A 24,010-nucleotide genomic window follows, 5' to 3' on the forward strand; every position below is an offset into this window, starting at 1 on the left:
AGAAAGCATATTTACTGGATAAGTTCATCCATCTAATATGTAGCCAAAGCAACTGTCAAAACATAGATACAATTAACTGCAAAAATATGCAGTGGAATAAAATATGCCAAAAATTAAAAATTATTTGGTAGGATTGCGTCGTTGTTTTATATTAAAATGTGTCAGCCATCTGTCCTGCTGCTATGGGTGGACCCAACTAATGGGTGAATTTGCCACGTGTAGCAGGTGAGATGATCTTCCATATCACAGTTCTTCCATCTGTACCGTATCATCTCCCTGGTCAAGGACACCCGTTGCCTGCACCTGGGGCTGCAGGGATTCCAGCAGCCCTATGCTGTGTAGGACCATTGTAATGCATGTGTTATATCTATAGCTCAAGTGAACCACATCACATGAAATATTGAGAATTAAATACTTTCCATTAAAAAACTCTTAAAACCTTCCAAAGTGTTAGATTAAGTTGATATTTGTGTTGTACCTTCGTATAAGTCGAGAAACCTTTATGAAATGGCAAATAAACATCACAGTAGGCCTTAGCAAGGTTTGAAAGGTGAGTGTTAATATCCTATTACTGAGATTTATATGTACCTCACTAAAATAATAATAATAAGAAGAAGAACTAGTCGAATTGAAAACAAACAGGAACTTTCTGTTTTGTGGCTAGAGCTGGGCATCGAGTCAAGCCGGACCTAGTTAGGGCTGACTTGACTCGATCTGGTTTTGAAATAGGCCTAATCCGAACTCGATCCGACTCGATACTAAGTCCAGCATGCCTGATTCGATCCAAGTTCGGTCTAGCCTGGACTGATCCGGACCGAGTCCGATCCGGTCAGAAGTATCGAGTTGGGTCAAGTTGGCACCAAGTCGGACTGAGAGATGAGGGAGAGGAGGAGGGGAGGGAAGAGAGGAGGAGGAGGAAGGTGATGGTGTGGATGGTTGCTGGGCTTGGAAGAGGATGATAGAGAGAGGGAGGGAGGGAGGGAGGGAGGGAGTGGAGAAGAGAGGAGAGAGGAGAGGAGAAGGAGGAGGAGGAGGGTGATAGTGGTGGGTGGTTGTTAGGCTTGGAAGAGGAGGAGGATGAGGGAGGGAAAGAGAGATGTTGAGATCGGGTCGAGATAGAGTTAGTCGGGTTTCGGATCGAGTATCGGGTCGAGTTGGGTTGAGTTACTGGGTAACTTGAACTCGACTTGGTTTGAGTTCGGATTGGGCAAAGCTTACTCGGTTCAGACTAACTCACCATTCGATTCGGGTCAAGTTAGATCAGACCAATTCGAACGAGTCGAGTTAGCCTGATTAGATTGTCCCGTGCCCACCTCTATCTGTGTGGCAAACAAAAGAGTTGGACTCCAAAAAAAGATGAAGGGGCGATATACACATACGTCAATGTGGCCCCGCTAGCTTAATGCTATAATAATCTTCCTGCAGCGCTCGGCTGCAAGCAATCTATCTCATATTCAATCAATCTAATTTAACTGGCATATGACACGTGTACAATTTCTCGGTGCAAGCATATCGAGTGTTAGTATACATGATGAATTGTCCAGCATGGAGTACCACTTGATACATGGCTCGGATTTCGTACATGCATGCAAAGTTGGCATGCGTGCCCGGATTCGCTTCTTTAATCTATCCATGCGCGAATGCTCTAGTTTTTGTTGTTGGCGAACGGATAGAAGGAAGTTATTTCGTGCATTACAAAACAGAAATGAGGAAGAGCAGCACTCGCGGCCACACATGTAAATTTGAAACACGTACGAGAGATGCAAGCTGTTGGCCATGTGGGACTCGCCGTGTAGATGCCCAATTTTAGACTAGTCTGCCCCATTTTATGGGCCACACATGTTTCTAAAGTGTGTGAAATTAGTCAATATTCGAGCCTGATTCTTGGGCCAGGGTGTTTAGCATAATAGCCTTACCCAATGTGTGGCTTGGATCTGAAACACATTGTGATACACAGATAATGTATTGAGTAAACTCTTTGGAACGCACTTTATTGTATGTCTCTTATCAACACCGTCCATGAAACCCCTCTGGCTCAACTTTTACCATGATCCAAAACTTCCGTGGATCATAGAAAAAGAAAATAGTTTCCTCCTTGATTTGCATATATCTTATTATGGCTAGAGGTGTACACGAGTCGAGCTTGGCACTGCTCGATCTGCTCGGCCACTAGTTGACCCTTCTCAAACTTAGCTCGGCTCGATCCTTGAGCTTGATTGGCTAGCTCGGCTTGGTTCGGTCACCAGCTTGGGCCAGTTTGAGCCGAGTTTGAACTAAGATTGAGCCTATTAGACATTTTCACGAACACATGGAGTGCACTTTCAATTTCTTTCTGTATGTAAAACAGCAGCAACTATTTACAAGTATTTCATCAAACACCTTATAGGTAACATCAAAATCAAGAAAAAAAATGGTATTTGTTTCATATACATACCTTCCTTACCACCAGTCGACACTTCGTTGAGTCATTTCATCAAACACTTGGTGAGCAACATCAGTATCAAAGTAACCAAATCACCAAACTAGTTCGATCCAAGTTCGATTCAAGTTGGGGTTCGATTCGAGTCAAGCTCGAGCAAGCTCGAACTCGGTTCGAAATTTTTTTGAGCCCAAAAAATCAGCTCGACTCGACTCAAACTCAGTTTTAAACCGAGTTGAATCGAACTTTTTTAAGCCGAGTCAAGCGAGTTAACCAAGCTAACTTGGTTCATGTATAGCCCTAATTATGGCTCACCAAAGTTTTAGATTAGGGTGAGAAATGTGCCCGCCATTAAAACCTTCATGGTCCACTAAGGTTTTTTATTTGACCAATAAATGTGTATATCCCTTCGTCTTGACAGAGACCACCTTAACAAGGGATTGGACTAGAATATAACCATCACAGATTAGAATATATTCATTTTGTCCATCCATTGCACAAGCCCCATAGAGATTTCTGTTGCAAGGTTACTATAGTATAAAGAAATCAAAATCTTTGCCATTGCCCCATTGGTCAAACAAATTAAAAAACATTGAACTACAACACCACCACGTGTTAATATGAGAATCGAGAAGCGTGTGTAGAATTAATCTCTGGTCAAAATATTCTCATGGGTATTTCCCCTCAATGAGAAAAGATTTATAACCCACTTTACTATCTTTAATAATATCCATTCAATCTTTGGCCCTTTTTTTATTGTGTGTCGATACTCAAAGGTTTGGAATGGTGCCATCAATTCAACTTGATAACCAAACCATGGGCCCCACCCTTACAAAATTTTATACACAATAGGAAAGTTTTTTATTAGAAATTAATGATAACACACAAAATGCTCTCTTATAACCAATTTTCATGAGAACTTGGTAAGAACTATATATATATATATGGACATAAAATCTAGACAGTCCACTAGATGAGTCATCTCATGAAATCTTTTGAACTAACTTTTTGTCCAATTTCAAAAATTTGACGAGTCATTGTTGTTGAATAGATGTCTTAAATCTATAAATTCAACAGTTTGTCAATGACAGGTTCGATGTCATCGAGCAGGATTCGATGTCGTCGAGATTTTTCAGATTTTCTTTAGTTGGTTGTTGGACATATTGGGTGTTAATATGATAAAATTGAGGAGTGTTCGATGACATCGAATGTCAAGTTCGATGCTATCAAAGATGGTTTGATGCAATCGAGAATTTCTAAAATTCCAGGTTCTGTCTCTGAACAGTTTTGATGTTATTTTAGATAACATTGAAGTGGGTTCAACGCCATCGAATGTTAAGTTTGATGACATTAAAGACCCATCAAAGGTATCATCGAATGTATGCGCAGATTTACAAATTTGTAGAATTTGTTTCCGATTTCGATTGTGATTCTTCCAAAGGCTATATATTTTGGTGTAATCGGGATTGGGAGGTATTTAGGGCTTTCAAATTCATTCTAAGAATTTCAAGGGTGTCACGTGGGGATTGATTCGAGGTTGTTCGGATCTGGTAATCTCTTTTCTCTTGTAATTTTTTGCTTTCATAGTGCTTATTATCGTTTTGTGCCATGATTTTTTTTCGCTAGAGTTTTTTCACGTTAAATTCACTATGTTTGCATTGTGCTTGCTTAGCGCGATTGGATTACTCCGCTTGATTCACCTCTGTGTGCTTCCACGGTCCCCCAACAAGTGGTATCAAAGCTATCGTTGGGGCGCAGGCTTGAATCTGAAAGTGAGTATTAATGGCTGTCAATCCTAAGTTTGGTGTTGAGAAGTACTCTGGGAAAAATAATTTTGAATTATGGAAGGTCAAGATGATTGGCCTATTGGTACAACAAGGATTGAATGAGGTCCTTGAGAAGCAACCTAAAACTATGGAAGATGATTAATGGAAGAAATTGGATAAGAAAGCCAAGACCTTCATCCAATTATGCTTAAGGGATGAGGTTCTCCACAATGTCATGAGAGAGAAAACTACAGCAAGTTTGTGGGCGAAGTTGAGGGACATCTTTGCGAAGAAGTCCCTTGAAAATCGCCTACACTTGAAGTTGTAGTTGTTCAATTTTAAGATAGCTGAGGGAGGAGATGTTGAGGTCCACATTAGCAAATTTAATAAGATAATCTGCAAATTGTTGGATGTGGAGGTAGTGGTCGATGATGAAGATCAGGCGTGTATCTCATTGAATTCACTCCTAGCTTCGTATGAGTCTTTTAAAGACAATAAGGAAGTGTGATGATCATGGGGTTGAGTGGATTTTAGACACCAAGGTTTCATATCACATGACTCCTCGTCGGAGTTGGTTTACCAACTATAGGGAGTGCGATGGTGGCCAGGTCTTTATGGGCAATGACAATGCCTGTAATGTTGTTGATGTTGGTATTACCTGCATCAAGATGTTTGATGGGATGAAGCATACCTTGACTGAGGTGAGACACATTCCTGATATGAAGAAAAGTTTGATATCTCTTGGCACACTTGAGGCGATTGAGTGTAGATTTACCAGTTTCAATGATATCCTTAAGGTTTTAAAGGGGGCACTCGTGGTTATGAAAGCATGGAGGCATGGTAATATTTACAGATTGATTGGAAGCACTTTAATAAGTGGAGCTGTAGCTGTGGTAGCGAATTCTACATCTGTACATATGTGGCATGCATGTCTAGGCCACATGAGCGAATGTGGCATGAAGGTATTTTCTTATTAATGCTTAATTCCAAAATTTAAAAGTCTTGATTTAAATATACGCGAGCATTGTATATATGATAAACAATCTAAGTTATCTTTTAAATCTGGAAAATATGTATTTAAAGGAATGCTTGATTATGTGTATTTTGACGTATGGGAGCCGTCGCCCATGGTTTCTGTTGGAGGGTCATCACGCACAACACAGTGCGCCACACGCCTGAGCAAAATTGTGTGGCTAAGTAAATGAATCAGGCTCTCTTACAAAGGGCCCAATGCATGATTAATAATGCTAGGTAAGGCAAGGACCCATGGACTGAGGCTATTAACACAAATTACTATTTGGTGAATTGGTCCCGTTCTACGATGATTGATTGTAAGATTCCAAAGTATGGAATTATCATAAGGTTGACTACTTAAATTTACATATATTTAGTTGTGAAGTTTACTCTCAAGTACCGTCATTTGAGAGAGATAAGCTAGTCCAAAGAGCCAAAAAATACATCTTTGTTAGCTATGGTGGTGGTGTGAAAGGCCACATGTTGTACAACTAGGTCACACGAAAGATGATCATTAGCAGGGACGCCAAATTCGACGAAGGCTCCCTATTCCGCAAGAATAATCAGGAGAAGCAAAAGAAATCAGAAAGGTTGGTCGTGGATGTTCAGATTGACACAGGTGACACTCAAACTGAGACATATGTGCAGACAGAGGTAAAGGAGTAGGTGGAACAGTCACCTGTGAGAAGGAATCCACTGTGGAATTGCAGGTTACCAACGAGATACAAGGACGACTCTAATATCGCATATGCCTTTATTACAGATGAGGGGGATCCTTCTACTCTTCAGGAGGCTCTTAATGAGCCTAATGCAGAAAAATGGAATACGGCAATGAACGATGAGATGGACTCCTTATACAAGAATAAGACATGGGAGCTGGTGGAGCTTCCAATGGGCCGAAAAGCGATCGGGTGCAAGTGGATCTTCAAAAAGAAACAGAATAGATAGCAAATAAGGTTGGTTGAGTAGGGTTATGCTCAAAGAGAAGGAATCGACTTCACATAAATATTTGTGCCAGTTGTAAAATAAGTATCTATCAAATTCGTATTGACGCACGTTACCCAATACGATCTCGAGCTGGAACAGATAGACATGAAGACTGCATTCATGCATAGATAATTGGAAGAACGTATTTACATGAATCAACCAGAGGGATACGAAGTTAAAGGGACATAGAACAAAGTTTGCAGGTTAAAGAGGTCGTTGTACGGCCTGAAATAATCGCTTAGACGGCGGTACAAAAAAGTTAAATTCTTTCTTGTTAAGTCAGAAATTTACTAGGAGTGAACACAATCATTATATCTATTACAAGACACTGAGTGATGGCAAGTTCATTATCTTAGTATTGTATATTGATGACATATTGATCGCCAATCATAGCATGTCTGAAATTGATGTATTGAACACTCAGTTATCAGGGACATTCAATATGAAAGATCTAGGGTCTGCAAAGAGGGTTCTCGGCATGGTTATTCATAGAGACAGGAAGAGGAGCAAGCGTTGTTTATCTCAGGAAAAATACATTGAGAAGGTGTTGATCATGTGTGGGATGGACAATTAGCGTTCTTCACGCAGCTTACTTCAAGCTTTCCTCATAACAATGTTTTAAATCAATTAAGGAAAAGCAAGATATGTCTCGTGTGCCTTATTCGAATATTGTGAGTAGTTTAATGTATGTCATATTCTGTACGAGACCGAATATTTCACAGGCAATTGGTGTTGTGAGCAGATATATGTCAAACCACGGTAAGCAACACTAGGAAGCGGTGAAATGGCTACTTCGATACATTCGAGGTACTTTTGAGAATATAGTGACAAAGTTAGTTGGATATGTGGATTCATATTATGTAGGCAATATAGATTCCAGAAAGTTGACTTCAGGTTACTCATTTGTGTCAGCGGGTGAAGCAATCAATTGGATGTCGAAGCTTCAGTCAGTGGTAACTCTTTTCATAACAGAAGTTGAATACATAGCGGTGACAGAGGCTTTCAAAGAAGGCGTTTAGTTGAGAGGCTTGACAAATCAGTTGGGGCTTCATCATGAGGCTGTGCTGGTTAATTGTGACAGCGAGAGCATTATAAATTTGGCTAAAAACTCTGTTTATCATTCACGTACTAAACACATTAATGTTCATCACCATTTTATCCGACAAGTGCTTGAGGAAGGAGACGTGATTCTGGAAAAGATTCACACCAGCGTGAATCCGACAAACATGCTCACCAAGGTGGTTCCTACAGAGAAGTTCAAGTTTTGTGCGACTTCTCTAGGCTTGGCGATGGCGTAAAAGGAGAACGAAGTATGTACGAGAAGCAATGGTGGAATTATGATGCAAGGCAAATATGAGAGAAGATGACAAAAAGTTACACGGTTGATGATTGAAGACATGACGGAGATTGCTAAATAGATGTCTTAAATCTGTAAATTCAATAGTCTGTTAATGACAGGTTTGATGTCATCAAGCAGGCTTCGATGCTGGATATATTGGGTGTCATTATGATGACATCAAGGAGTGTTTGATGACATCAAATGTCAAGTTCGATGTCATCGAAGATGATTCGATGCAATCGAGAATTTTTGGAATTCCATGTTGTCTCTTGATAGTTTTGATGTTATTTCGATGACATCGAAGTGAGTTCGATGCCATTGAAAAAGTTAAGTTCAATGACATTGAAGACCCATCGAACATATGCACGGATTTGCGAATTTGCGAAATTTGTTTCCGATTTCAATTGTGATTCTTGCAAAGGCTATATATTTTGGTGTAATCGATATTAGGAGGTATCTAGGGCTTTCAAATTCATTCTAAGGGTTTCAACTTTTAAGGGTATATAGCTTCGGGATTCATTCGCGGTTGTTCGGATAAAGTAGTATCTTTTCTCTTCATTAATTTTTTGGTTTCATAGTGCTTACTATCGCTTTGTGCCATGGTTTTTCCCCACAAAGGGTTTTTCCATGCTAAATATGTTGTGTTTGCGTTGTGCTTGCTTGGTGCGATTGGATTACTCTACTTGATTCATCTCTATGTGCTTCCCCTATTCCCCAGCAATTGTAAAGTGAATGGCCTATCATATTTTTGGATAAGACTAAAAGGTTAACATAAAGTGTATGAGCTGACTCATTCAATGGACTGGATTTTAGGCGTATGTCACATATCAAAAGTTTTCACGAAGTTCCCTAAAGAACTGGTTTTCGAGAGCGTTACTGTTACTGTTACTCTCTCTCTCTCTCTCTCTCTCTCTCTCTCTCTCTCTCTCTCTATATATATATATATATATATATGAAAAACTAAACTTTACTATTTCCTTTTAATCGAAGTATTCTTGTAGAGAAGCACTTTGTCGGAGAACTGAAAATCCAGTAGAAATTGCAAGAATCATCTACCGAAAACTGAGACCAGGAAAGAGGACCTGCAAAAGTGTGAAAAAGTAAAACATCCAACTCCTTTATAACATTGGATCTTTTCTTGGGCTTCTTAGGCGGCTTTGACCCCGTCATAGCCAAGAAATCCTCTTCAATCTCTTCCTTGGATAGCAAGAAATAGAGATTAGGAATCTTCTTCTTTGTGCTTTGTTTGGCGGCCAAGTCATTCGGATGGAATGATTTCAGCTGATTCTCAGGTGGTAGTAAAAACAAGGGAATGCCCATCCTCTCTATGTTTCTTGAATTGCTACTGATCATCTTATTTGGAGTCTTGCAAGTAGTTTTCTTCTTCTTACTTCTGTGAACTGAAATCTTTGATGGATTCCATGTTTCTTTTTTCTCTTTAGTTGCATCAAAATGGATCATAGAATTTTGGGTGTTTACCTTCTTTTCAGCCAATGCTAATTTCTTTAGTTTCTGTTGAGGAGGGGTAAAAGAAGAAGAAAGAGAAGAAGATGAAACAAGCCATTTAGAAAACTTCATGAAACTCTTTGAACTGTTTGATATTAGTTCCAATTGGTCAGTTTGTTGGGTAACATCAGCAGTGAATATTCGTTGTCTTTGATCTTGAGGCGTGGTTTAAGGATGCAATGAAGAATGAGTGAGAGACGAAGATTTTCTTAGATTCTTATATTGATTAATGTGATTTTTATACTAGATTAACCCAGTCCATCTTTGGCTGAGCTGGTTTGTCAAGGTCCTTGCGTTGGGTTCAGGTCAAGCAGATTCCAGATGTGTTAAGTAGGTTGGGATAATAACATGCATTTATGTGGAGTTGAGCCAAGCTGGGTCAAGTCGGGTTAGGTCAACTATAGAGGACTTCGGGTTTGGTTTGTGTTAGGCAACTTGGGCTCAAATTTCGGGTTGGGTCCAGCTGTGGGTTAGGCCCTTTTCCTTTCACATTTTTGCATTTGGACTTATTGCGTCTATATTATCAATTTAGACCACCAACTAGATCTAGCCCATCCTTGGTATGCTTCCTCTGGAAAGTCACCCTTATGAAGTGGTCCATATCACTTTAAGTGGCATGGAAAAGGTCCGTACAAGATTGTTCAACAAAGAGAGGTCCCATCAAGGATGTTTACATTTGGGTGTATGGTACATCTGAAAATTAGGGCTGTCAATGGGCAGGTCAATCTTGGACTGCAATATTAGAACCATGGGACGGGCTAGGGCAAGCATGTTTTTAAAATAGGTTAGGCTCCTGCCAAGTATAACAGCACGTAAATCCAGCTCGAATCCGCCCGACCCACCCATTTAGGTTAGAAAATTCTGATATTTGAAAAACTCCACCCATTAGCAACTAAAATTCTCTCTTTCTCAAAGGGCTCGGCCAACCTAAGCATGTAGGGCCACGCTTGGGCTGAATTTTTTTGGCTAGTCACAGGTCTGGATCGAGTTTGCATCTATGTAGAAAATTGTGGGCCGGGCTTCAATAGAGGCTGGCCCGAACTGAACCCGGCCCATTGACACCCCTACTTAAAATTATAGCTGGGCATCGAGTCAAGTTGGACTGAGTTGGAGCTGACCCGACTCGATCCAGTTTTGAAATAGGCCTAACCCGAACTCAACTCGACTCGGTACCAAGTCCAGCATGCCTGAACCGATCTGAATTTGGATCTAGCATGGACTAATCCAGACTAAGTCTGACCCGGTCAAAAGAACCAAATTGGTTTGAGTTGTCACCGATTCAGATATATATATATATATATATATATATATAGAGAGAGAGAGAGAGAGAGAGAGAGAGAGAGAGGGTGGTGATGGTGGTGGGTGGATGCCGGGTTTGGAAGAGGAGGGAGGGAGTGGATAGGAGAGAGAAAGAGAGGAGGAGGAGGGTGGTGTTGGTGGTGGGTGGTTGCCGGGCTTAGAAGAGGAGGATGAGGGAGGGAGAGATTGGGATCAGGTCGAGGTGGGTTTGGAGTCAGCGTATAGGGTTAGAAATACTTAGAAATTAGGAATTAGGATTCGTTATATATATAAAATCCGATCAAGTCGGTTTCAGATCGAGAACTCAACTCGGTTTGAGTTTAAATTGGGCGAAGCCTACTCGGTTCGGACCAACTCACCCATTTGGTTCGGGTTGAATCGGGTTTGAATGAGTTGGACGAATCGAGTCATCCGGTGCCCGCCTCTACATAAAATTTCACAGAGCAGATAATCTTGACTTTCCGATATTAGTTCTATTACATAATTACCTTTGCATACTACTTTGACGGTCAAGGTCAGGCACCAAGGTTCACTGGATTCGTATGAAATTTCGAAGAAGAAGAGAAATTGCCCGAGATGAGATTTGTCATTACGATGGCGGGTGGGATTCTGTAATTATTTTATCATTTTAGACTTCTTAGTCCAAGATTGGCCCATTTGTAATCAGACATGAAATTGAACCCCAAACCCGACCTGATACTCCAGCCATTGCCTGTCTAAAGCAGGACAGGCCCGAATGCGCCTAACCAGCCCACTGACATCCCTAATGGTCGGTGAATCACAATAGTGTAGTGTATTAGAAAGTACATCGTGTATCAAACTAGTTGGGGAAGCGGATTGCTGGTTTGCCACACACCACCGACTTTGTAGTGTACCACACACCAATGGCCTTGGTGGTGTGTTGACATGATATGTGTGTTATATCCAAACCGTCTATTTACCTGACGAGATCATTTTATAGCTTGAGCCCAAAAATAGACAGATCCAAAGATTAAAGTGTAGCACACCCTAGAAAGTAGTGGGGACAATGATTCCTACTATTGAAACATTCCTAAGGTCCACAATAATGTTTGTTTGCCATCTAACTTGTTCATGAGGTCACGCAGACCTGAATGAAGGGAAAAAAATCAGATTTATCCAATACTTTTGTGACCCTCAAGAAGTTTTCAATGGTAGACGTTTAATCCTCACTACTTGTCCAATTGAGCTTTGGATGTTTCTATTTTTGGGCCCAAGCCCTGAAACGATCTTGCCAAATGGACCAACGGTTGAGATATAACACATACATTATGGTTGGCCCCACAGAACTTAGTGATGTCAACACACCCGATGGGGCACCCAAAATGCTTGCCGGGGTACTTTATTTAATAAGAGAAAATTCTATCTGTAAATTTTTTTTGACTGGCCAACCTAAATAAACCTCCAAAACTTTAATTTTTATTTTTATATGTATGTTGTATGGACTGGCTTTTTTTGAATGAAAATACCCTTATTTTTTGGATTATATTCATTTCATTTGGCTATACCCAAAAACCCAAAACCCATATTCATCTCTTCATTTTTGTTCCTGAAATATCCAATTATTGTCGTTTTACACCTACAATCTTTCTTAGGGTTCTATTCATTGCTTCATCAAATCGGTCGCATTGCTGAACTTAGAATCTTCCAAGTTTTATCCATAAGGACTTTCTATTTTGAAATCGTGTTTCACTTCATTGCACTCTTTTTCTATTTTTCTTCTTCTTGATTTCTTATTTCATAGGAATGATGGCTATGAGGGATAAGAATGAAGAATGAATGTGTTTTCTCGCAGTGAAATTAACCAAGGGTTTTTTTTTTTCTTTTCCTCTCTTTAAATATCATTGTCTCGGTGAAATTGACCAAGTATAGAGAATTTGACTATGTATAGAGGATTTGACCGAGTGCAGAGAAATTGACTGAGTACTGATGAAAATTTATTGAAGAAAATCGGCCAAGTACAAATGAATTCCACAGTATAGGTAAAAATTGTCACTAATATAGATTTGAGATGATTTTCAATCGTCGTTCTTTCACAAGCAAATATTCACAAAGTATATAAAAATTGACCAAGCATGAGTGAAAATTTACCAGAGTGCAGGTACTGAGATAGGTGAAAATTCAACATGTGAAAATTCATTGAATACAGGTCTTGAGACGGTTTTCAACCGTCGTAAATTCATCGAGTAAAGGTGTTCAAACAGTTTTCAACCGTCGTTTTTTAACAGGTAAAAATTCACCAACTACATGAAAATTGATCAATTATAGGTGAAAATTGACTAAGTGAAAACTCACTGAGTGTTGGTGTTAAGACAGTTTTTAACCGTCGTAAATTCATCGAGTACAAGTGAAAATTGACCAAGTACATGTAAAAATTCATCAAATATAGGTGCTAAAATAGTTTTTAACCATAATAAATTCATTGAGTTCACGTATTGAGACGATTTTCAACCGCCATTTTTTCATGGGTGAAAATTGACCAAGTATATGTGAAAATTCACCGAGTACAAGTGAAAATTCACTGAAGTGAAATTTCTCCAAAGCAATTATACCTATAATTAGAGGTGTACACGAGTCGATCTGAGTCGAGCTTGGTACAGCTCGACTCGGCTTGGCCACTTGCTGACCTCAGCTCGGACTCGGCTCGACCGGTCATCGAGCCTGACTGGCCAGCTCAGCTTAGTTCCGTCAGTAGTTCGGGCTAGTTCGAGCTAAGATCGAGCCAAGTTCGTCTATGCAGTATTTTCACAAACACATGAACTGCACTTTCAAAATCTGGTGGTATGTAAAATAACAGCAATGGATTTACAGGTATTTCATCAAACACCTTGTAAACAACATAAAAATCAAGAGAAAAAAAAAGTGTATTTGTTTATATACATACCTTCCTTGCCACCAGCCACACTTCATTAAGTCATTTCATCAAACACTTGGTGAGCAACAGCAATATCAAAGTAACCAAGTCATTGAATTGAATCGATCCGAGTTCGATCCGAGTCAAGTCGAGCTCAGGCTCGAACTCAATTCATAATTTTTTTAAGCTAAAAAAATCAGCTCAACTCAGCTCGAACTTAGTTTCGAACCGAGTCGAATCGAGCTTTTTTGAGTCGAGTCAAGTGAGTTACTGAGCTAACTCAGCTCGTGTATAGCCCTATCTATAATATGTGGCTTCTTGGATGGAGGCATCGTCTTCTTCATCTTTTATCCCTTTAAATCCATCTTCAAATTCTGAATCAAATTTCTCTTCAACATAACTGGCTTGATGCAATAAAGAAAACAAAGTAAAGATTTCATGAAGAAAAGTAAAGAGATGATTTGAGGAATAAATACGAAGAGACAAGATAATTTCAAGAAGAAATACAAAAACAAAAAGATTGGTTTTTAGTATAATAAGAGTATTTGTGTCAAAAAAAAAATATTTTGGAAGTTTGGATAAGTTGCTTAGTTAAAAATGAAGTTTACATAGGAAAATTTCTCTTTATTTAATGGCTCCACCCTAGATGTAGGGTGTCAATGGATCGGGCTTAGGCTTGGGTTTGGGCTTGAAAAATCAAAATTTTGAATAGGCTCAGCCCCAAAACAAATCAAAATCCCAGCCTACAGTTGCCAGCCCCATATGCACGGATGTGGCATACCAAAAACAAGGAAAACTCTTGCATACCCGTTATACATACCTCGTGGGTTACTCTCCAACGGGTGTAGGATGATGACTTGTTGCAAATGGCCTTACATAAATTAAATCCAGCCTGTCCATAGGTTGATGACTTGTTGCAAATGGCCTAACATGAATTAAATCCAAACCGTCTATAGGTTGAGATTTGTTCAGTCTTACCTAAAAATTAGGCTGATTCAATGCTCAGCTAGGCCACTGATGGAATTATCCTCCCAAAAACCTCTAAATTCACATGGCACACCCACAAAACCTTTTAGTGCTGTGCTTTTTGGGTAACTGTTTCTAAGAGAGGATTAGCTGTTACCCGGGTAACAGCTCAGCGGGTGTTACACTTATCATGTGGGGCCCACCTTGATGAATTTATTTTATATCCATGTCGTCTATCCATTTTCTCAACTTATTTAAGAATGTTATCCCCCAATTTAAGTATATCCAAAACTCTGGTGGACAACACCACTGGAAAAAAGTGATGAATAACCACTAAAAGCTATTTATAGTCTTCAAAAGTTTTGGATGAAGCTAATCTGTCTTTTCCCTTCATTAATTTTTGGTTCACCCTGTAATGCAGGGATATGTGATGACCTAACCCTAAATGAAAACTAATGTCTGCATCACTTTAATGGTTTGGAGGGCAAATAGATAGTATGGATTTTCTTAAAATGCACATTGGGAAGTTTTTAATGGTGAATATTCAATCATAACAGTTTCTTGTGGTGTGGTCCACCTGTAACTTGGACGTGTTTAATTTTTGGCCACATATCCTACAATGTGCTGAAAAAATGAATGAACTGAGTGGATATATAAAATGTCATCAAGGTGGGCCTTTCTGTAAGGATAACACCCACTAAGCTGTCACCCCGGCAACACCTAATCCGGGCCGTTGCTTCTCACTGATGAGGCATGTCAGATGAATGGATTGGAGAGCGTATAAACACCGTGGTGGGCTCTAAGCAACTAACGGTGGATATTATCTAAACTTTTTCCTACGGTGTGGCCTACCTGAGTTATGGATGGTTATGATTTTTCGCTTCTGAGGTAAACTTGAGGCCCCATACCTGATGGACGGATTTGATCTCATGAAAGTTACACCCAATTCGCTCTTGGTGCACGATGTACCAGGACGCTAACGGGAAAGAAAGAAAGAGGCTAAAAATTGGATGAATGGCTAGGATCTTCCAATCCCGAAACAATCGGGGTATCACTTATCCATGTTGGCGTTTCATCAGATGGATGGTCTTGAATACTGAACCATGGGCCCACTTGTACGGACTGGGTACACCCGGAAAATGCACATGAGAATGCATCAGGACCCGATCATTATGGTGGAATCCTGTTGATAGCTAGGATGTGTGCCCAGCCTGTTCAATCAGATGATCCAGTGATCCAGACCGTCCATTCAGCTATGCATGGGGATGACCCAATCTTTCATCCTGACCAGTCAGTAGATGGTTAAAGGTATAATAATGAGTGGTCCAAATTCAACCTGGAAACTCAGACGGTCCGTATCATCCATCAGTGCCATTCCGTGCTATCCTCGTTTTAAATCCATTTGGACGATTAAGATTGCCATGCAGCTATACCACGTGGACACAAACCTACTTAATGCAACGGTTCCCCTTGCAGAACCAGATTTCATGAGGCCGAGTACCAAGTTCGGTGAGGCCTGACGTGGAGGGCTCTCACTCACCCAGCACACGTGTGATGTTGGTTGAACACCTAACTACTTTTAAACATGAGTTGCATATTCATCACGTGATGATAGCATTATGTGGTCCAATCAAATTTCACCATATATTAATGCTTTATTGAGCTCGGTGTGAGTAGGTGGATCCTTGAATATGGGACCCAGCGTGATGTATGTCTTATATCCATGTCATTGATCCGATCCATGTCATTAATCTGTTTGACTGGATCATTTTTTTTAGTATGAGCTCAAAAATGCAGCAGATACAAATCTTAGGTGGACCACACTATAAGAAATAGTGGTGATTGAATGCACACCATTAAAAGCTTATTGGCACTAGAATGTTTATTTGCCATCCAACCTGTTGATAAGATTATGAATATTTGGATGAAAGGACCATTAAAATATCAGCTTGGTCCAAAACTTTTGTTGCCCTGCTAAGTTTTTTATAATGGTCAATCATTACTATTTCTTTTGGTGTGGTTCACCTGAGTTTCCATATGCTGCGTTTTTTGGCTCATACCCACAAATGATTTGGCAAAATGAATAGACAATACGGATATAAGGCACGTACATTACAGTTGGCCACATATTTAGGGATCCACCAAAGAAGAGGCCCTTTCACACATGCTTTGCCGGGTCCATCTCTAACAACAGCACATGGCCCAAGTAAATCTATGCTTCGCCCAATCCACTACCTAGGATTACCTCCTCAAATAAAGAAGGTGATATGTGGGGCCACAACATGGTAGGGCCATCTATCCATAGTGTAAGTAGCATGGCAATGAATTGGGCCAATTCATCTATACAGTCCCTTTTACTGATGGATAGTTTTTTTTTAAAAAAAAATTAAATTTATATTTTGATTTGCATGTACTTTGAATAGAAATTAGGGCTCAAAAATCAATATACTTATAAAAGGAAGTGGATAAAGTAAATTATTGTAACGCCCTTAATTTTGGGGGCCGAGTAGGTATTCGGCTCCCGAATTCCCGAGTGCCATTTATACCCTACTGGGTTTCAAACTATGCATAATTTATTTGTTTCATAAGAAATAAAAAATTTAAGTGGACCATGCAGCATAAATCAAGACCAAAATAGTAAACTCATATACAACTAGCATAGAGTAAGCAGATGTGGCAAAAAGATAATGTAAGTGAACGTGAGAGACCGTGTCCCACAAAATATACACATATTCCAAAAAAAAATACAAAACCCTACCTTGGGCCCATCGCTAATCCTAAGGTGGTATACGGGAACCCGCCGAAGATCTTGAAGTATAACCGCTCCTCCTCGTCCACGGCTCGATTAAGCACATTGAACTTCGTAATCCCTATATCTAAGACAGGTTCTGTTTGGTGTTTTAAAACACCGTCCTAAAATGGGAGTGAGTGATCAACTCAGTGGGTTCCATTAGCAATAAGTTACGCATATTATCAATTTTATTGACAAAATTAGCAATAAGAAATAAAAAATTTAAGTGGACCATGCAGCATAAATCAAGACCAAAATAGTAAACTCATATGCAACTAGCATAGAGTGAGCAGATCTGGCAAAAAGATAATGTAAGTGAACGTGAGAGACCGTGTCCCACAAAATATACACATATTCCAAAAAAAATACATAACCCTATCTTGGGCCCATCGCTAATCCTAAGGCGGTATACGGGAACCCGCCAAAGATCTTGAAGTATGATCGCTCCTCCTCGTCCACGCTTGCTCCATTAAGTACATTGAACTTCGTAATCCCTACATCTAAGACAGGTTCTGTTTGGTGTTTTAAAACACCATCCCAGAGTGGGAGTGAGTGATCAACTCAGTGGGTTCCATTAGCAATAAGTTACGAATATTATCAATTTTATTGACAAAATTAGTGAAAAACAACCAATCACAAGATCCTAATTACTCTTATTAATGCATATGCATGATTCCATAATATAATGCATGCCCTCACTTCCAACACTCCCTTGAGCGACACCATCTAACATTCGTAATGTCAAACACTCTCTCAATGCGACCTCGACTACCGAGTTGACGTCCTAACTAATGCGATGTAATGGTGAATATGTTAGCCGTGTTGATTAGTTACATTCATTCATCTAGCAGTTTAGGGAAACTAAGACACCCTAACAGATCAATGCCTTATCCTGATCGCGTGGCCCAAGCGGTCGTGGCGGTCTTGCTCTCGCGATCCTTGACTTGATTGGGTTCGTCACTCCAATTTTAAAACATACGAGGGGCAATTGTAACTTCTTGCTCGCGGTTACTACGGGGAGGCCCATCGCCCCAGCGTAGGTCGACAGCTCGGGCATAGTGTCTCATTCCACCATGCCCGGCTTCTGAGACTTATGGGGCGCAACAAGCTGGTTATCAATGGGCGCAAGTGGATGCAGGGTGTTTTAGGTTCAAGCAGGCATGTACATACATAATTAACGAACATAGTCAGCCAACTGATGAGCCAATATGTCCTCTCTAAACGAATTATAAAACGTACGGCATTGGGAGCAAGCGTCTCGCGTAGTCCAACTACTGCCGACTATCCATATTTCGCCTAACTGGATCAAATTAGTCCTTGGGCGGCCCTATCGGAGGGGCTGCCCATGCAGGTTCTAAAATTGCTTGCCAATCCGGCAAAGGAGGAAGTGTATAAATGAATCATATTAAAGTAGATGTCAATCTACTTCTAGTTGTGAAGGATTTATGCATACGTAGCAATAAATTATAGTCATTCTCATCATAATTCGTCATGGATTCTTTAAAACATGGAAACTCTAAATAATCATGTAAACAAGCCCAATTACAGAGAAATTAAACGTGCATAGAATGAAATTGGCAATTAGTCATGTGTATAGGAGACATGCAGTAGGAATTTTCCTATTTGTTTCAGAAATAGGGGATACGTCATGCTTTGATTTTCATAGTAAACAGAAAATCAGGTTAGTCACGTGTATAGGGAACATGCAGCAAGATTTTTCCTATTTATTTCAAAATTGGGGATGTGTCGTAGTTAGATCTTTATGGTAAACATGTAATCAGACAACACAAGTATTGGGACGGTTGAGAATCCAACATTTCTTCCCTAATCAGGATTTATTTACTATAACATTTCTAATCTACTATCATGCCTCATGCAAGTGACATGCAAAACAAGATTTATAACCACAATCACTAAATTCAGCCTATATTTGATAAACGGTCACCTATAGATAATGTCCGCACCTAAGGATGGTTGATGGCTTGTGGAGTCGCCCTTAGGGTGCCGGTCCCACGAATTTGTGCGTCGAAGCCCTGTGCCAATTTGATTTGTATGTTAGGGTACATGCAAATGGCTCAATGTGCTAAAATCTAGAAAAAGATGGGGTGGATACCTTTCGATGGCTGGTAAACCGCTTCTATGGCGGCGGAGTCACGATTTCCGGCGTGGGGTTGTGGTAGGAGAGGGAATTTCCTCAAATCCCAACTCCTTGGAGCTCCTTCTCGCTCTACTCTCTCCTCTCTCTCCCATTTTCCTGAAAAATTCGTATGAGAGTGAGGGAGAGAGTTTTTAGAGTTTATATAGTCTAAAAGTTAATTCAAATGGCCCTAGGGTGACTAGTCCTAATGCATATAACCTTAATGGGTACATTTCTGGTCCCTGGGGCTGTCCCAGTGGCCCCCTGTCCCATCTATGCTATGGAATAAATGTCCGATAGTTTGACAAAGAGCCGTCCCAAGTTTGGTGGCAAACGGATGAGGCAGTTGATCACAGGGGCCCGATTTGCGATCGACGGTAACTATTATTTGATCAGGAGTCTAACTTGGCGGATAAGAGCGAGGAAATATCCATGATCTATGGCTTGAGTTTGAATGAAATATAACGGTCAGAAAGTTATAATTTGCCATCTTTAGTGGCGAGGCCAATTATTTAAATTTTAGATTTTCAGGTTTTAGACTTGGATAGTCGTACCTTGCAAGTGCCGACTTGATGATCTAAATTGCCCAGTTTAAAGCGTCGTTTGGGTCTACCGTCTGCAATGGACCTCAAGCCCAATGAGGTCCATAGTTTCCCATAGTTTCGGACTTATTGGACTTTTTACGGGCGTTACACAGTCATTACAGTTTGTCGTAATGTATTACTAGGTAGACCGATGCTACGGCCCTTGCCCGACCCAAACATGCTCAGGCTCGTTCGCATTAGCGACTTAATTTATCCTAACTTATCAACGGTGGGCTTCGCATGTGCGCACAATGCGACTGTCTAGTATGGTCCTACGACAGTCCGCTAGTAGATGCCCCAGGACACCACTTTGTTTGGCCCGGGTGTTACAATTATAGTAATTACATTTATATATTATAAAATTGTCACTTTTTATCAATATTTATGAGTGAAACAAAACAAAGTCAAATATAAGTGATATCACAATAAAACTACAAGAGTGAAAAATCATTTCCCATTTACAGTCATTCATTACTATAAATGAAAAACCAAAGAGGCCTTAAAATCATATGGTCCGCTGGAGAGTTGGATCTACCTCATTTTTGGACTCATGCCCTAAAATGATATGAAAAAAAATAAGTAAATGAACGGATTTGATATAGAATACATACATTAAGGATAACCCCATGGTAAGGGTCACACTATCTTGGATGAGGAGGGGCTGCACCTAATCTACTCCCCCTTGGGCCAAATCAAGTGTAGGATCACTCTCTGGTCAAAGACTCTCACAAGCAACCCTGGTTATTTGTATTAAATAACAATTGAATCCAGATCTTCTGTTTGCCACAAGCAGGAAAACTCTGGTTGCAGCATTTAACGTATCACTAGTGCTGATAACAACATCATTTCCTGCTTGTGGCAAGCAGATGATTCGCATTGATAACAATTTAACAAGTTATCAATCGTATTATGTAAGCAACGGATCATAACTCACTTCATATTTTTCTTTTTATCTGATGTGGGACTAAAATTTTTCACTGAGGGTATAACAAACATTTTTTCTCTTCTTTTTTTTTAATGAAACTATCGTAACGCTTGAAATACCTTTCACACCATCCAGTCAATCTTTGGCTCTTTTTTATTGAATGTGGACTGTTAGCCGATTCAAAAGATTAGTATTGTCAAATATCTGTGATGCTACCACCAGTTCAACTTGATAGCCATGCCATGGCCCCACACTTACAAATTCAGTACACAATAGTGAAGTCTTCTATTAAACTAATAATTTTTTTTATGGAAAGTAAAACTCCATTGTTTCCTTCTAATTAAAGAATTCTCATCAGAGAAGCACTTTGTAGGAAACTGCAAGAATCGTCTACTGAAAACCAAAACCAGGAAAGAGTAATTACAAAAGTTTGGAAAAGCAAAACATAATTAATCCAATAAAAAGAAGGATAGAAGAAAAATAAGTAGTTGAAATTCCTTACATGCATTTCCTTCTCTGTGACATTAGATCTTTTGTTGGGCTTCTTAAGCGGCTTCGATCCCGTCATATCCAAGAAATCCTCATCGATCTCTTCATTGGAAAGCGAGAAAGAGACCTTTTTTGTGCTTTGTTTGGCGGCCAAGCCTTTCTTGAATTGCTCCGGGTCGCCTTGTTCAGAGTCATATAGTTTTTTTTTTTTTACTTTGGGAATTGAAATCTTTGATGAATGGTTTTCATCTTTCTATTCTTGTGATTGATTCAATATTTATTATCCTCTTTAATTGCGTCATGATGTATAAGAATTTTCTTTCTTTCAATCCGTGCTGTTTAGAAAAATTCTTAAAGCTATTTAAGATAATACCCTCGGCTAGGATGGAAAAAAAGATGGACGGAGTTGATAAACAACATATCATTAAAGTAGGCCCGCAGTAAGGGTAATACCTACTAAAATATGTATAATAGTTTGAATTTAATTAATAAATTAATTTTAATATCTCTAATTAGTGTATATATGTAATGTATGACATAATGATTATAATAGACCTGTTAATATATATATATATATATATATATATATATATATATATATATATATATATATATATATATATATATATATATATGTTAAAATGATGAAATTTCAAGTCTATAAGATCACATTCAAGAGATTAACCAATAATTCTAAACATTGATTTACATTGATTAACCAATAACCATTGATTTACATAAATAATGTTTGGACTGCACAAATCATTTTATTAAAATAATTTTAGTAATGTAATATATAATCTATTATTTATAGATATCATTACTTATGCTTAATAGATTAGTTACCTAGTGACACACATGCTACACATGCCACTCATGAAAAGATGTCGGATGTAATCTTAACTTTTATCTTAGATTTCAAACCTTTTCAAAGAGGAGTTTTAAGACATTCAATTACTACGATTCTTGAAAGTTTATCAATTTGTCTTTTCGATAAACTAAAAATCATTTAAATTGAATATCATCCATTATTAAAATTTCCATTAATAGAAAATGTCGAAAGATAAGCGGTCCCTTATTTAAAAGGGACAGCTTATACAAACAAAAAAGGAGAAGAAAAAAAAAAAGTAATCTTTTTATAAAATGTGGGCCCAGAATGACATCTACCTTGCGCAACATGGTTTTCTGCGTCGGACAGCACAAGTGTATGAGATCCGGGCCATTCATCATGTAGTTCACACTATGAACATGATCTGGACCATAAAGAAATATTGGTGGGCGTATTTCTCAATGGAATAAGGTCTGAATGTCCCAAATCTGAAGATCCTAGCCATCAGTCGTGGGCCTTTTTTTTATGAACGTGGATCCTGTTATCTATCTGACAGGGTTGAATTCTTCCATAGCGGAGATGCTTGTTGATGGTCCATCTACAGTGGACCCAAGCAGACAATTGATCTAGATCACTGATCCATCGACCTAACTTATCTGGCACTGTCCACAGACATTGTGCAACTGGCAACCTCAATCCTAACCATCCAAACCTTGGGCACGGCACAAAAATAGATTACATATAATCCTAAAAATCCAACCAGTGGCCATCAAATGGACGGTTTAAATGAAAATTAGTGAATGGTCCAAATTCAAGAAACAAATTTCCAAGGGCTGGAGATTAGGTTTTCAAATCAAGGTATGCCCCGTCTAAAGTGGGGCCATCATGTGAAAATGTGCATTTCAGGCTGGTTGCGGAATCAATGGATCTTGGTTCAAGTGGCTGTGGAGATGATGAATCCAGACCGTCCGCCCATCTGTCTTTCTTCTGATTAGAATCCTAGCCATCAGTTTAATATGGTTTTCTCCTCTCTCTTTTTTTGACCGTTGACTCGCTTCTATTTTACTCGTTGTGAAGGTAAAAATCGTGTGGCTGGCATTGTGTTCGGTTTTATACCATAGACCATCTACGGCTGAAACAACTAGATGGATGGTCAGGATCCTCCAACCGAAATTATATGGGCTGTTAAAACGGACACGGATTAGGTACTACCCCGCATATACCGAGCTCGGAACAGGCTGCTCTCCGAGGGGCCCACCGTGATGTATGGGTTTATCAACACCGTCCATTCAACACCAGCTGATATACTCTCTTCTATCAAAGGGGGCACGGTCAAATAAACACTACCGAAATATTATGGTGCGCCCTAAGAAATTTTTAATGGTAAAGCTTGCAATAACCACTGTTTCCTATAGTATGGTCCACCTGATAATTGGATCTGTTTCATTTTTGGGATAATGCCCTAAAATGATCTGAAAACATGGATGGACGGCGTGGATACAGAAAACATATATCAAGGTGGGCCCCACAGTAAGGGCCGCACCGTCTTGGGTGAGTCCGGGGTCTCACCTAATCCTCTCTCATCTCACCCGACTGAAAAGGACCGTGCGGTCCGTGCCCCATTTAATAGGAGAGAGTATCTATCATATAGTTATCATGCACGCATATCTGGCACACGAACACGAAATCCGAACCCTTCATCTAGTGTGCCCCACGGCGGATATGCCATAGCCCAAAATCACACCACCAGTCCGATGATCATGGATACTGACAGCCCATTTATAGTCATTAGTGGTTAGGATGTCCTGAATCTGGATGATTTAAGTAGAATCCACAATACATAGTAGGGTCGAACAGATGAAAGGTCAGATCATCTACAAGTGTATCACATGAACCGATACCTTGATTGCATGATGAACTGGATAGTCTCTCTTTTGCTGTACTTTTGAGCTCTGGTATTTTTAAATTTTAAGTGGTTTGTTGACAATGTTGGGTGGAAGATGATTGCATAGAGAGACAGTGGAACGGAATATGGTAGAGCCGTCTGTACACGTTACACGTGGTGTCCACCGTTGACTTTGAAGCCC

This window comes from Magnolia sinica, chromosome 19, assembly GCF_029962835.1.
Source record: "Magnolia sinica isolate HGM2019 chromosome 19, MsV1, whole genome shotgun sequence".
Taxonomy (NCBI): Eukaryota; Viridiplantae; Streptophyta; class Magnoliopsida; order Magnoliales; family Magnoliaceae; genus Magnolia; species Magnolia sinica.